The 15,108-nt window shown below is 40.0% G+C and overlaps 1 pseudogene; it reads left to right on the forward strand.

Moving 5' to 3' along the window:
• Positions 1 to 15,108, forward strand: part of LOC149244521 (indole-3-acetic acid-amido synthetase GH3.6-like) — a 78,407-nt pseudogene that overhangs the window by 50,709 nt on the left and 12,590 nt on the right.

Raw genomic sequence — 15,108 nt, forward strand, 5'->3', positions numbered from 1 at the left:
CCTCCTTCTGTTAAATCTGCTGTCACTCGCATTCTGGGCTTCCCCTCTGCAACCCTCCCCTCTAAATATCTCGGAGCTCCCCTCACTGCCTCAGCCATAAAGCATCCCGCATGGCGCTCTCTCCTAGAGAAGCTTGATTCCCGTCTCAACCTCTGGACATATAGATCTCTAAATTTAGCCAGTCGGGTGGTGCTCATCAAGTCTGTCCTTCAGGCAATGCCTCTTTACCTTTTCTCTATCCTAGCCGCGCCAAAGTGGGTCCTAAAGAGAATAAGGAACCTTCAGCGTGACTTTCTATGGGGCAGCTCGGCTACTAATCGCAAGTGGGTGCTGGTTAAATGGACTACTGTATGCATGCCCAAAGACAAGGGGGGCATCGGGCTGAGGGACCCAGAGTATAGCAATTCCATTATGAACGCCAAGATCTGGTGGCAATGGATCACTAATCCTGAAAAGCCCTGGGTAAAAATCTGGACAGCCAAATATGCCAACAATAGACCTCAAGAAGAGCTCATCAGATTTATTCCCACCGAAAAGGGGTCGCTAATCTGGAATGCGGCCAAACAACACTATCAGCTAATTCAACAGCACAGCTTCTGGGAAATTAGGAATGGTCGCACGGCAAGATTCTGGACAGATGCCTGGAACCAGATGCCCAAGCTTACTAATGTTCTTCATCCATCTCTGATACCAGACAGGCAGGAGCAGCAGCAGGAAAAAGTCCAACAATTTTGGGCACAGGAGACGGAGCATGGATTCAGAAAATGGAGACAGAATAATCAAATACTCAATAATACAAATATCCGGGAGGCAGAAGAGTTGGAGAAAGAGTTAAGGAAAAGAAGCATAAGGCATGATGAAGGCAATGACATCCTCAGATGGGGATACCAACCCAAAGGGACCTACACCACCTCGGAAGCTTACAAATTAGTCTGCAGCTTCCCCACTCCTTCAGATCCATTATGGAGCAAAATATGGGGTCTTGGATCATGGCCCAAAATCTCCTTCTTTCTCTGGCTGGTGGGACATAAAAGAATTCTCACATGGGATAAACTAAGGAGACGAAACTTTCATGGTCCCTCTATCTGTCACAACTGCTATCAAAGCGAAGAAACTCTTCAACACCTCTTGGATACTTGCCCTCTAGCCAATAAGTTATGGGAAAAGGTGAGCTTCAGATGCCAAAAAAGATGTAGAGGGGAAAACGACATCATTAATTCCATAAGACAATGGCCAAAGAACCCCTACAAAAGCGAGATCCTCAACTATCTATGGAACATCATCCCGGGAACTGTCCTATGGAACATTTGGAAGGAAAGAAACAAACGTATATTCAAAAACAACTGCTCTCCAATTGAAGAAATTTGGAACAGGCTACATGGGAATCTCAAAGAAACGATGTCGCTTCGAGCATGGACAAAGGAGGATTTCCCCTCTACAGATAATGAAAAAAGCATTCTTGACAACTGGCAATTGCATCTGCCTCAAGAAGTCTCCAAGAATGGCCCTTCTAATAGCAGCATCAAGGACAACAGCCGCTGGAACGCCCCCCCTAAAAACTCATACAAACTCAACTTTGATGGGGCTTCCAAAGGCAATCCTGGAGAAGCTGGATTTGGAGGAATATTGAGGAACCATGAAGGCACTCCTCTGCAGATCTACTTTGGCAATATTGGGTGGGATACCAACAACTCCGCAGAGTTAGAGGGACTCTGGCAAGGTCTCCTGCTAGCCTGGAACCTCAACCTTCAACCCCTGATTGTAGAAGGCGACTCCCAGATCCTTATAAACATGGCTACGCGCATACAGAACGGCTCTCAAGCTAGGAAAGTTGCTTCCAGTTGGAGGCTAGAAGCGAGGCTGAATGCAATTGAACAAGATCTGCGCAATAACAGAGCCATCTCCTTCAATCACACAAAAAGAGAGGGCAACAAGGTAGCTGACCTCCTGGCCAACATTGGGGTTGAAAATGAACAGACCCTCCTATCAGGAAACACGGATATCATTCCAAACAATCTCCAGGTCCAGGAATGCGAAAGCCTGATCCAAAGAGATGCAGTTTTCCCGGATGCGGGTGACACGACGGCTAGCCATGACGAGCCACATGACATACATGTGCCGCCTCAGGTGTAAGGATGGCATTCAATGCCTGTTCGCCGCCATGGAATATATGGCAAGGTATATCGCAGGTCGGCATTCATTGCCGCATTCAAGTCACGGGCTCGACTGCAACGAGCAGTTATGGTGTCCGAGGATCGAGGTTTCGGTGCAATGGTTAGAAAAGGTGATGGAGGGGCTCAGCGAATGCTGCTTCACGCTCAACGTTTGGCATTCTTCGGTCTGGACGTCGCCTGGTCTTCGGCTCTCCGGGAATCAATACCTGACGTCCCTCGTCTGGTCTTCGACTCTCTGCTTAAGGTATATCATCTCAAGTTTGAGGGGCCTCTGTGTCAATTTCGCCTCTGGGTCATTACCTGTTGCCCGCTCGCCTCTTTGCCATTTCCGCCTCCCCACCCCGCTCTGCTCATCTCCCTCGACGCTCAGGCAAAAATGGTCAGGCCTCGACAGCGATTACTCAGCCGTCGAGGCTCTGCACGCGGAGGGTCCTCTCGGCCTACTGTGGAAGATCCTCACCCCCAATGCTGTTGCTGCCGTTGTCATCGTCTTTCTGCAGCCAATCCTATTCTACCTAGAAAATTCTTGGACTCTAGCAGCCCTGACCCTGACTCAGTGCCTTCGCCAGCCTTCGGTTCAGCCATCTTTACCTTCAACAGCTCGATGGACAGGCCCCGTATCAATGCCCATGTCTCGGTATTATTTCTGGAGGAAGCTCCATCCGATAGCGAAGAACTCCGCGGCAAGGGGACGCAACAGGGTGAAAGGCCAGAATTTGACCAGACCATGCCTGGAAAGGAAGCAGAACAGACCCCCGGCCTTCCCCAGCCTTGGGAGGCGTCCACGTCCAAGAAAGACGACATCAAAGTGGACCCCTTCCCTTCAGCAGAGGAATTGGGAGAATTCGGGTGGTGCCCGATCGTCGAAGAGAAGCCGGAGGAGTAGCTGGTCCTCTGTGCAGCATTACCCTCTCCAGCATCACTCAGGTTCTGTTTCGGCTCTCGGCTTATGTCATATGGTCTTAGTGCATGTTTGTGTCTTGTTTTTTGAAGCCCCTGCGTGGGAAAATGTTGTTGGCTATCTGCTGCCCCTGGGCGGGCTTTCTAGTTTGAAATGGTTGCTCTTTTTTGAAGTACATGGAACCCCTGCGTGGGATGTTTTGGCTAGTTTGAAATGGTTGCTCTTTTTTGAAGAACATGGAACCCCTGCGTGGGATGTTTTGGCTAGTTATGGCACCTCTGCGAAGGTGGCTCTTTTGATATCTTATAGTCCAGAGTGCCAAAGTCTGGCCTCTGGGGATGAAACTCCATGATTGTAATGTTACTATTGTTACTGTATATAATAGATTAGTTTTTTTAGCGAGAAAAAAAAATTAGTAGCGAAATAAATCATTTTGATGGCTAGTTTTTCATAAATAGTTTGTTAAAAAAAATGAATATTATAGTGAAAACTATTAGGGTTAAAAATATTGAGAGAAGTGGTGTTTAGACACCATTGCTTGGGATCCCACTGGTCTTGAAGGAAAAATTATGTGGACTCTTTCCACCCTTAAAGAGACCAAATTAGAAATAAATAGCATAAGCATAAACCATCAGTGACTTGACTAAGTCAAGTTTACTTGAACTACCCTAATAATAGCCCTCTTAAAGTTCACTCGAGGAGATTAATCTGGTCCCAACTACTCACCAACAATCTTGCGCGAGATCTCACAATCCTTCCTCAAGCTAGGATGCCAATACACTTGTCACCTTGGTACCTATCCAAGTGGTCTATTCCACAACTTGATGACTCCATTCACCACTGCACTACATGTATGCCTTATCAAAGTACCAAGTCTTTAAAAAAATCTGTGCCCCTACGCAACATGTATCCCTAAACAATAGGTCGTATAAGCTCCTAAGAAATACACCTGTCCTGGACCAAAAACCTTAGGGTGCTCAAACACCATTGGTGTTATCGGACTAGTGTTGTTCTCATCACATGTTGGTTCCTTCATTATCCTCAAACCATTGACTCCATCTTTGTTTTCTGATCCATACACCCACTCTCTTACTACATCTCTAGTTTTGTTGATCCATATCTTGCCTTGGCCTTTCTCACTACTTGACCTCTCTCTCCATATATCTCCAACCCATGTTATTCATCCACATCCTTGTCATCATTGTGCATCATCTTCCTAGCTTTTCTTGCTACTCTTTATATTATTTTCATTATTTATTGTATCAAATCATTGATCTCAAAAACATTGACTAGACGGTTTCATTCAAGCTCCATTCAAGCTTCATGTAGGAGCATACTCTAATAAGTAACTCTCTCAACACATAAATCGATTCATCCTCTACAAGTAGCAATGGATTCTCTCAGCAACACACATTCATACAATGTACCACAACACATTGACTCCACCCAAATTGACTACTATCACACTCTCATGTTGGCTCTAGCCAGTATTAGGTTGGCTCTGGATCTAGCCACTCCATTTTACATTGGTTGCACCTGCTAAAAAAAAAGTGCACCACTTCAACACTTGTTGGCTTCTTCCTTACACTTTGCACACTAGGCATTAATTCAATTCTTCCATAGACACTACATTAAAGTGAACATTCTTTGCTTAATAGATTGTAGCAATGACCTTCCTATCCAACAACTTCCATGCTTCATCTGCCATTGTTGGGGGTTTCTTTGCCACTCCTTCAATTAGCAAATACTGATCCTTTAGAATTAGTGTATCCTCCATTTATGATTTCCATAGGATTAAATTGACCCCATTCAACTTCTCCACATCACTTATTGTATTAGTCTCCATATTCTTCAATAGACCTAGTTCACACCATTAACAATAAGAACCGGCAACTTTGATACTAGTTGCTAGGATCATGAAACGCGGAGAGAAGTGGTGGTGTTTAAAAATCTTGCCCCAAAAGACAAATTTACTTGGATTCTTTCCATCTTTAAATAAACTAAATTATATATAAACACCATAGTAAAAACCATAAATTTTTTATAAAAATAATTACTCTTAATTTGTTAACTTCCCACATTAATTCATTAAATAAATTAAATTAAATATAAATACCATAGATGAAAAACCATAAATTTTCATAAACATAATTACTCTTAATTGGTTCACTCCGAGTCCTCTCTTCCTTGCACACATGAAAATGTGAAAATGTTAGTCATCTTGATTCACTTGTCCACTATATAGTCCCCGACACAAGGACGCTGGAATCTGACAGCTGGGGCCCTGTGTTGTACTGCAAGGGTACCGTCTGCGTGGTTTCCATATACAGTACGTGCAATTCAAGCAATTGAATTGGAATCAGCTATAACCAACTGCAATGCCGAGCGAAACTGAGGGTGAAACACTAGCGCGTGCGAGAAGGGCTAAAGCCTACTCATACCTTCTTCTGCTTCTTGTAAATTACCAACTTCTTTCACTATTCAATAGTTGAATGAGATAAGGATGAAATTTACTCCCATGTTTTTGACTATTTGCTCATTTCCATGAGCTTCTTTCTCTATAAATTCCACTCTTTGTATGTGGGAGATCACAATAGAAATCTATAGTGAATAGATATCTGGAAGTTACTAACATTGTTGTCTTGAGTTTGTTTAGGGTATGATTTTCCTATAGAAATTTGCTTCCTCTTTTGTAGACAAACATTTAAGATATGACACAGTCTCTACTCCTATACTTCTGGGCTCTCACCTACCAAATCACCGAGGTCTCCCCAAAATATCACTAGCCCTAGTTATCAATGATACTATTCGGGATTTTGCTATGATGAGTACACTACTGGAAGTTGAGATGAATTCTTCTCTGGAATATCGAAACAAGAGAGCTCTGGAATTCATCGAGACCATCACCACATATGCAGACGAAGTGCAGACTTAGGTGCTCTCCTCAATCTTGTCTAGAAATGCAAACACCGAATACTTGAGAAGATACGATCTCAATGGATGAAGTGATAGAGTCAGTAATCGCTTATGATGATGTGAAGCCTGACATATGTCGTATTGCTAGCGAAGACACTTCCCCCATTCTTTCTGCTCATCCAATTTCTGAATTCCTCACAAGGTATTAACCATCTTCACTCTACTCTGTATTGATCGAGCAGAAAACAATTAATGTTCTGAATACAAAAAGCATTAGATCCTTCTTTAATATAATGTTAGGAGTAGCAGGTTGTTTCCCGTTTATTGTTTTATTATCCTGACAAATTATTTCATGTTTTTACCTATAGAGTGCAGATTTCGAAACTTGCAATAGCAAAGTCAATAATTTGTCTTTGCGGCTAACACTTTGATGAATTGTAAAATCCCTAAACTTAAATCGATTATGGATTCCAAGATATTCCATATGGGCGTGGTCAATTATTTAACCTCGCCCATGTAGGTAGGATGCCGGAGGGAATTCTTCAATCAACATAAGGACACATTGTAAAATATTTTTGAGACTGGTTTTGTATAGATTTTAGAATGTTTCAGATATATAATAGGAGTTTTTTTTGTTTATCGCATATTTAAAATATTTGGTAAATCAAATTTGCAACTACTTATTTGATATAAGATTTCAAAATACTGAAGCTGCTCACCTATTACATCTATAAAATAATCTGAGATATGGACATATGCTCAAGTTTAAATAGATAAAAATAAAGTCAATTTCCAATTTTCAAATTTGAATATCCAAAATATGCTAAAATCTATATAAAAAATAATTTTAAGTGTGAAGCTAAATTCATGCAGGATTCTAGATCCTTCTACACTGCGATTAGTTTCTAGATCTCCATTTAAATCACATGCATGATTCTAGATCCTTCTACACCACCATTAGTTTTTAGATCTCCATCAAAAACGCATGCAGGATTCTAGATCCTTCTTCAGCCTCTATAAATTTGTAATTTCTCTGCCCAAGGAAAGAAATCCAAGGCCAGGTCTGTTACATAATGCAAAGTTGTTTCTTTTCTCTAGTGATTGTTTTATCTATTCCACTATTTCTGGGAGTAATCTTGTTGTTTCTCCATTTGTTTATCTTGAAATCATTCTTTGCTATTTCCGTCTAAGTCTCTGAGTATAAATTTGATGTGTGTTATGTATGCTTTGAACTGACAATTGGAATCAAAGCTAGGGTTGAATATCCATCGTGCAAGCCGCTTAGTGCCATCGCCTTACTCTGCAGCATTCATTAAAATGTTGGTTGTTACCTTTGGAGCTGTTGAAGCATCTATCCAAGAAATCAGAAATCGCTGCAAAGAAGAGAGTCTAGGAAAAGGATCTGTTCAGGAAATAGCTGAGGAACGTTAAGACAGTTGTTGCAAGAAATAAAAAGGCCACCGGCATATGGTGAAATGTTCCATGAAGCCTAAAACGTGGAGTGCATAAGTGCTTTACGTGGAGTTCATCATTTTTTTTTCATCAAGCTTGCACGTATACAAACCAACATATGTATGTGTGAAATGTGAAAAGGTTAAAACCTTATATATGTTTTTATATTTATATAATTATATGTTGGAATTTTGAAAAGTATATTTTAAAAAGGAGCAGGAGTTTTGAAAAGGGTATTTTAAAAGGAGGAAGGTCATTATTACTAAATTTTAAAGAGTAATAATTAAAGTTTTATTGTTAAGAAGAGTTTTTTTTTGGGCATCAATATATTGAAAATGGAGACAATAGTTACAGATATGGAGAAGTTGAGCAGGGCTAATTTTTCCCTGTGGAAATCACAAATGGAGGATATATTGATTTTGAGGGATCAATATTTTCCAATTGAGGGCACAACAAAGAAACCCTCATCGATGACAAATGAAGAATGGAATAAGCCAGATAAAAGGTCGATTGCAACAATCCGCCAATATCTAGCAAAGAATGTGTATTTCAATGTGTCCAAAGAAAAGATGGCTAAAGGATTATGGAAGAAGCTCCATGATCTATATGAGAAGGACACGACATGAAACAAAGTGTTCTTGATGAAGAAGCTTTATAATCTAAAAATGAAGGAGGGTGCTTCAGTTGCTGGGCACTTGAATGCATTTAATATTATTACTAGTCATCTTGCCTCTGTTAAAATCATTTTAGATGATGAAATTAGAGCTATTTTGCTAATGTGTTTCTATGCCGGACAGCTAGGAAAATTTAATTGTAGCTATGAGCACTTTAACAACTACAGGGACCATGAAGTTTGATGATGTCAACAATAGTTTAATGAATAAGGAACTGCGACGCAAGTCAATTGTGGAAAACCAGGGAGAAGAAGCTCTAGCTCTAGCTGATCCTGGTAGGAGAATGGATCGAGGCCAGCAAGGGCGATCAAGATCGAGATGCTGATCAAAATCAAGGAGAGGAAGGATCATCTTCTTTCATTTTGGAAAACCTGGGCACATGAAGAAAGAATGACGATTTTAGAAGAAAGGACAAAAGGATCAGAGACCATCTAATACAAATCACAAGTCATCCAGTACAAATGAAGGTGAGACTACTGTTGTAGCCACAGATGGTGATGTGTTGTTTACTGTTTCAGTAGAGGATGCATGTGTATATACATCTAGTAGTAGATTTGATTGGATCCTTGACTTTGGGGCATCTCACCATGTAACCCCATGTAAAGATAGTTTTTGTTTCATATAATCATGGTGATTATGGTAGAGTGCATTTGGGGAATAATCATTTTGCAGTATTGTTGGAGTGGGAAATGTCTAGATCAAGATGAAAGATGGACAAGATATACTGTTGAAACAGGTCAGGCATGTACCATAAATGCACACGAGTTTAATCTCTATCGGACGATTGGATGATGAAGGCTATTGCACAAGCTTTGGAAAAGGAGGCTCAAAAATTAGCAAAGGAGCATTGGTCGTGGCCAAAGGACCCAAGATAGGAACATTATACACATTGAAGACACTGATAGGAAAATCAGATTTGGCTTCTGTCACAAAAGAAGGAAATTCAGTAGATTTGTTGCATAAGCGTTTGGGTCACTTGAGCGAGAAGGGCTTAAAAATCCTTGTTCGTAAAAATTTATTGCTAGGTTGGAAATCCTACAATCTTGATCTTTGTGAGCATTGTATATATGGTAGAAAAATAATGGTTTCATTCCTAAGAGGTGGCCATGACAGAAAGAAAAATGTGTTATAATTAGTACACTCAGATGTGTTTGGGCATGTTAACATCAAATCATTAGGAGGAGCATCATATTTTGTAACATTTATAGATGATGCATCTAGGAAGGTTTGGGCATATCCTATGAAAAGTAAAAGTGAAGTGTTTGGAATATTTCAAAAATTCCATGTTTCTGTTGAAAGGGAGACTAACAAATTGCTGAAGTGTTTAACAACAGATAATGGTGGAGAATATTGCTCAAATGCATTTAAGGAATATTATAATAGGCTTGGCATAAAGCATGAGAAGACTATGCCTGGTATTCCTTAGCAAAATGGTGTCACAAAAAGGATGAATCACACCATTATGGAAAAGGTGCGAAGTATGTGGTCCAATTCTGGTTTGGAGAATAATTTTTGGGCTGAAGCAGTGAAGACCGCTTGCTACCTCATAAATATATCTCCAACTACAGCCTTGGATAGTGGTATCCCTGAAGAAGTTTGGACTGGTAAGAATTTGAATTATTCTCATTTGAAAATATTTGGATGTGAAGCATTCATACATATTCCCAAAGAAAATAAAACTAAGCTAGATGATAAATCTATGAAATGCATTTTTGGGGGATATGCGGATGAAGATTTTGGTTATCGTCTATGGGACCCCATCAAACATAAAATTATTAGAAGCATGGATGTTATATTTAATGAGTCAGAAATCTTTAAGAGGATTGTAGGTGAGTTGGAGGTCAAGAAGGCTATTGACAGGTTTTAAGAGCAACAGGAAAACATACCACCAATACAAGAAAATGAACAGCAAATTCAGGAGCATGAAGAACAAGAAGTGGAGAATGATGAACAACAAGAAGAAGGAATCTTGTAGGAATCTTTACATGAGATTCAACCTGATAATGCACCACCATAGTTGGTTCGCAAATCTTCTAGGCCTCATAAGCCTTCACAAAGGTGTCCTCCTTCAAACTATATTTTGTTGACTAATGAAGGTGAGCCTAATTGTTTTTAAGAATTCTGTAAAGTTGAGCACAGTGAAGAATGGAGGAAAGCAATGAAAGAAGAAATGAACTCTTTGCTAGAAAATAAAACTTGGGAGTTGGTAAACCTCCCAAAAGGTAGAAAGGCTCTACAAAACTGAAGGGTTTATAGGATTAAGCATGAAGGTGATGAAAAGGAGAGGTATAAAGCAAGGCTGGTGGTGAAAGGTTTTAACCAAAAAGAAGGTATTGTCTTCACTGAAATTTTCTCACCTGTTGTTAAAATGTCATCCATTAGGGTCATTCTTGGTCTAGTTGATGCTTTAGACTTAGAATGTGAACAGTTAGATGTAAAACCTGCTTTCCTTCATGGTGAATTGGAGGAAGAAATTTATATGGAGCAGCCAGAAGACTTCATAGAAAAAGGCAAAGAAGGCCTTGTTTATAGGTTGAAGAAAAGTCTCTATGGGTTGAAATAGGAACCTCAACAATGGTACAAGAAATTTGATTCATTCATGTTGGAACATGGTTTTAAGAGGTTGGAATCTGACCATTGTGTCTATATCAAGAGGTATGATCAAGGAAAGTATATCATATTATTGTATATGTTCGTGGCATGTTGATTGTTGGGCATGATAAGAATAAGATCAATAGGTTAAAGAAAGATTTGTGTAGCAAATTTGCAATGAAGGATTTGGGACCAGCACAACAGATATTGGGCATGTGGATTATGCATGACAGGAAAAAAAAAAAGGTTGTGTTTGTCACAAGAAAAATATATCAAGAAGGTGCTTGACAGGTTTAATATGAAGGATGCCAAGCCAGTTGGTACACCCCTTGCATCCCACTTCAAACTAAGTACTGAATTATGTCCTAGTGATGACAAGGAGAAAGAAGGGATGAGCAAGATTCCTTATGCTTCAGTAGTTGGCAGTTTGATGTATGCCATGGTATGCACACGATACATTGCATATTCAATGCGAGTAGTGAGTAGGTTCCTTGCCAATCCAAGAAAACAACATTGGCAAGCAGTAAAATGGATTTTGAGGTATCTCAAGGGTACTAGTCATTATTGTTTATGTTTTGGTCATGATGAGACTGTGCTTGAAGGTTTACAGATGCAGATATGGTTGGAGATTTGGACACCAGAAAGTCCACTACAAGTTATATGTATACATTTGCAGGTGTAGCAGTGTCTTGGGTGTCAAGGCTACAAAGAATAGTAGCCCTCTCTACAACAGAAGCAGAGTACATAGTTGCAACAAAAGCTTGTAAAGAGATGTTATGGATGCAACAATTCCTAGGAGAGATAGGAATAAAGCAGGACATGTGTTATATTGTGATAGTCAAAGTGCCATTCACTTGGTGAAAAATCCAAAATTTCATTCAAAAACCAAGCACATTGACTTAAGGTACCATTGGATCCGACATATGTTGGAGGAAGAACAGTTATCCTTGGAAAATATCCATACAGATAGGAACCCTACTGATATGCTCACTAAGATTCTACCACGAAATAAACATGATTTATGTAGAGGCATGGTAGGACTCCGTGTGACTTGATTCATGACTCTTATTTGGATTCAAGTGGGAGAATGTTAAGTGTGAATCCAAATTCATGCAGGATTCTAGATCCTTCTACACCGCCATTAGTTTCTAGATCTCCATCTAAATCACATGCAGGATTCTAGATCCTTCTACACCGCCATTAGTTTCTAGATCTCCATTGAAAACACATGCAGGATTCTAGATCCTTCTTTGGCCTTTATAAATTTGTAATTTCTCTGGCCAAGGAAAGCAAGCCAAGGTCTAGGCTTGTTACGTAATGCAAAGTGATTTATGTTCTCCAATGATTGTTTTATCTATTCTGCTATTTCTGATTGAGTAATCTTGTTGTTTCTCCATTTGCCTGTCTCTAAAATTATTCTTTGCTATTGTAGTCTAAGTCTGTTGTGTGTTATGTATGCTCTGAACTAACAAATGTCCCATATCTTTTACTAGTATAATATCAATGGGTTGCGTAAAATTTTCAAGACTCCTGACAAATTTGTGTGACAAATTTTGCGTAGCTTGGGATTCTCTGCTGGTGAAGGGAAGCTAATGCCAACCATCCAGGAAGAATTGGAGAGAAAATCTCTTCTCTATAGTCTTCTCATGCCCGTCATGAATTAGTGAGTCTTTCTCTTTCTTAAATATGTCCAATCTTCATATTCAAATTTGTTGGAGGTTTTTTTATTGTTGAATTTAAACTGGGACATTTTAGGAATATTTTAAAATTCGATGAACTATAACCAGGTCAATTTGATAAAATATTCTCACCATATTTTACATATTTATAATATTCCTTCAATTGAGTGTTAGACTGAATATGTTCAATGGTTGGAGATGCAGATACATGGAAGGAATTGACAAGGGAAAGGGAATGTATTTCTTCTTCATAAAATCGGAGGCAAAGACTCCAGGAGGGTTGCTCGCACATCCCGTGCTAACGAGCTATTACAAGAGTAACCACTTCAAGGAGAGGCCTTATGATCCCTACAATGTTTACACCAGTCCTAGCAGACTGTCCATTGTCAGGATTCCTACCAGAGCATGTACTCTCAACTGCTCTGTAGCCTCCTTCAAAATAATGGCGTCCTAAGGATGGGAGCCATCTTCGCTTCTAGATTTATCAGAGCCATAAGCTTCTTGGAAGAGCACTAGAAACAATTTTTCCTCAACACAAAAAATGGCATTCTCAACAAAGAGGTGACTGATCCATCAGTGAGAGAGGTCGTCGGGGAGCTTCTGCACCCAAATCCAGAATTAGGTGATTTTATTGAAAGGAAATGTTCAATAGAATCTTGGCAAGGAATTATAACTCGGCTGTGGCCGAACAGTAAGTATATCGATGTGATTGTGACTGGTGCAATGGCTCAATATATTCCTACTTTGGAATACTACAGTAGAGGGCTACCCCTAGTATGCACCATGTACGCTTCCTCCGAATGCTACTTTGGACTTAATCTGAAACCTCTCTGTAAGCCTTCAAAAGTGTCATACACTTTACTCCTAAATATGGCCTATTTCGAGTTCCTTCATGTTCACCGGAAACGAGAAGCAGGTGGTGACACACTAGATTCGCCAAAGACCTTCGACGAGAAAGAGCGAGAGGAGTTGGAGGAAACTTGTAGACATGAAGCTTGGGCAAGAATACGAGCTTGTGGTCACCACATATACTGGTAAAGCTATATGTACAATATTTTCAATTAGACATTTGTTTGTGTATTCTATTGGTGTGAATGTTGCATTAAAAGTACTCGTTTTATGCAGGTTTGAATCGTTACAGACTCGGGGATGTGCTACGTGTGACTGGCTTCCACAACGCTACGCCTCAATTCCATTTTGTATGCAGACAGAACGTTGTGTTGAGTATAGGCTTAGACAAAAAGGATGAAGTAGAGCTTCACAGTGTGGTACAGAACTCTGTTAAGCATATAGAGCAGTTTGACGCACAGTTGATCGAGTATATTGTTAGGGTTCAAGAGAAATAAATATAACAATCAAGAAACACACATTCAAACCATGTACACCATGATTGTTTGGAAAACCCCAATTGGGGAAAAGCCCAACCAACAATAGATCTATTATTGTCCTTGGCTAAAACATAGCCAAGCCGACCAACAACCTGATCTTTCACAGCTCAACCATGGCTACCTACAATGGAGAATACACAAGCCTTTTAAAGGCTTCAACTACATGTAATACCATGAGCTCAATACCATGAGTCACCAATACTAGGTGCCCAAAACCACAACTGTTAACCATGACTGTTGACATAACCTCAACTCCACCATAGGGTCAAGTTTATCTAAAAATCCCCCCTTTGAACTTGACTTTGGGTTTTCCTTGGCCAAATCTAGCCAATTCTGCTAAGTGAGCCAGCCACCACTCACCTCCAGGCCCTACCAAGCCAATGTCAAGGTGTTTAAGAATTTCACATGTTGTCCTAGCTCAACATGCTTCCACATGCTCCCCTATATCACCTAGGTCTATATCCAAACTTTACCAGTGATTATTTACCGGGGTACACATGCCATATCAAGTCTTACAGTCGTATGCCCATTTACATGTAAAAAAAAAATACAATATTTTTTCAAGTTACTATCCTAGCCTTAAGTCACTATTCACTTAGCAACTTGCTTCCACACAACTTGAACCATTTGCATGTCACCTTGTGAGACCGCTATCTCACTATCTCTTATAACTAATGCTCTTACCAAACCTCTTCATAACCCTTGCGATTATTGTATTTCACGAGCATAAGGCTCTTCAATTTATTGATTATATCACCTAGAATCTTGGAGACACATTCAATCATGTATTACACCATCCTCGGTATATGAAGTTCACAGTTTCTAATCTAGAAATCTAGAAACCATATGGACGCCAACACATTCACAACACTGAATTTCTCCAGTTTCAATGATCAAGTACGAGCTTCACGTCTTCCCTCACATCATCATCATCATCATTTCTAGCTTCCCTCACATCTCTTCTCAAAAAAAAGTATGTGACAGCAAAAGAAAATATGTGACAGCAAAAGACAAGAAAAGAATGCCATGTTGGTTAGTCCCATGCCTGTGAAATTTTACATTTACCATTATTCATATTCATGGGAGAAGAAAAACTATGAATTGAAGCTTCCATCTTCTAGTCATCAAACCGCTGCAGAATGACCGTGACGTTCAAAAACAAAGTTGTGAACCATATATCGTCGTGGTTGGAGTGTGCAAGCCTTTCCTATCCAAGCAATCTCAGGCCTCAATGGATTTATAAATCTTGAAACTACTGTGAGCATAATAAACCAACTGTTGATATTTGCAAGGTTCCGACTCTGCCCCCACTCAGAGGCATCACGAGATGAC

The sequence above is a fragment of the Pinus tabuliformis genome, chromosome 8, assembly GCF_031772625.1.
Source record: "Pinus tabuliformis cultivar Carrire ecotype Pingquan chromosome 8, CPIR1, whole genome shotgun sequence".
NCBI classification, from domain to species: Eukaryota; Viridiplantae; Streptophyta; class Pinopsida; order Pinales; family Pinaceae; genus Pinus; species Pinus tabuliformis.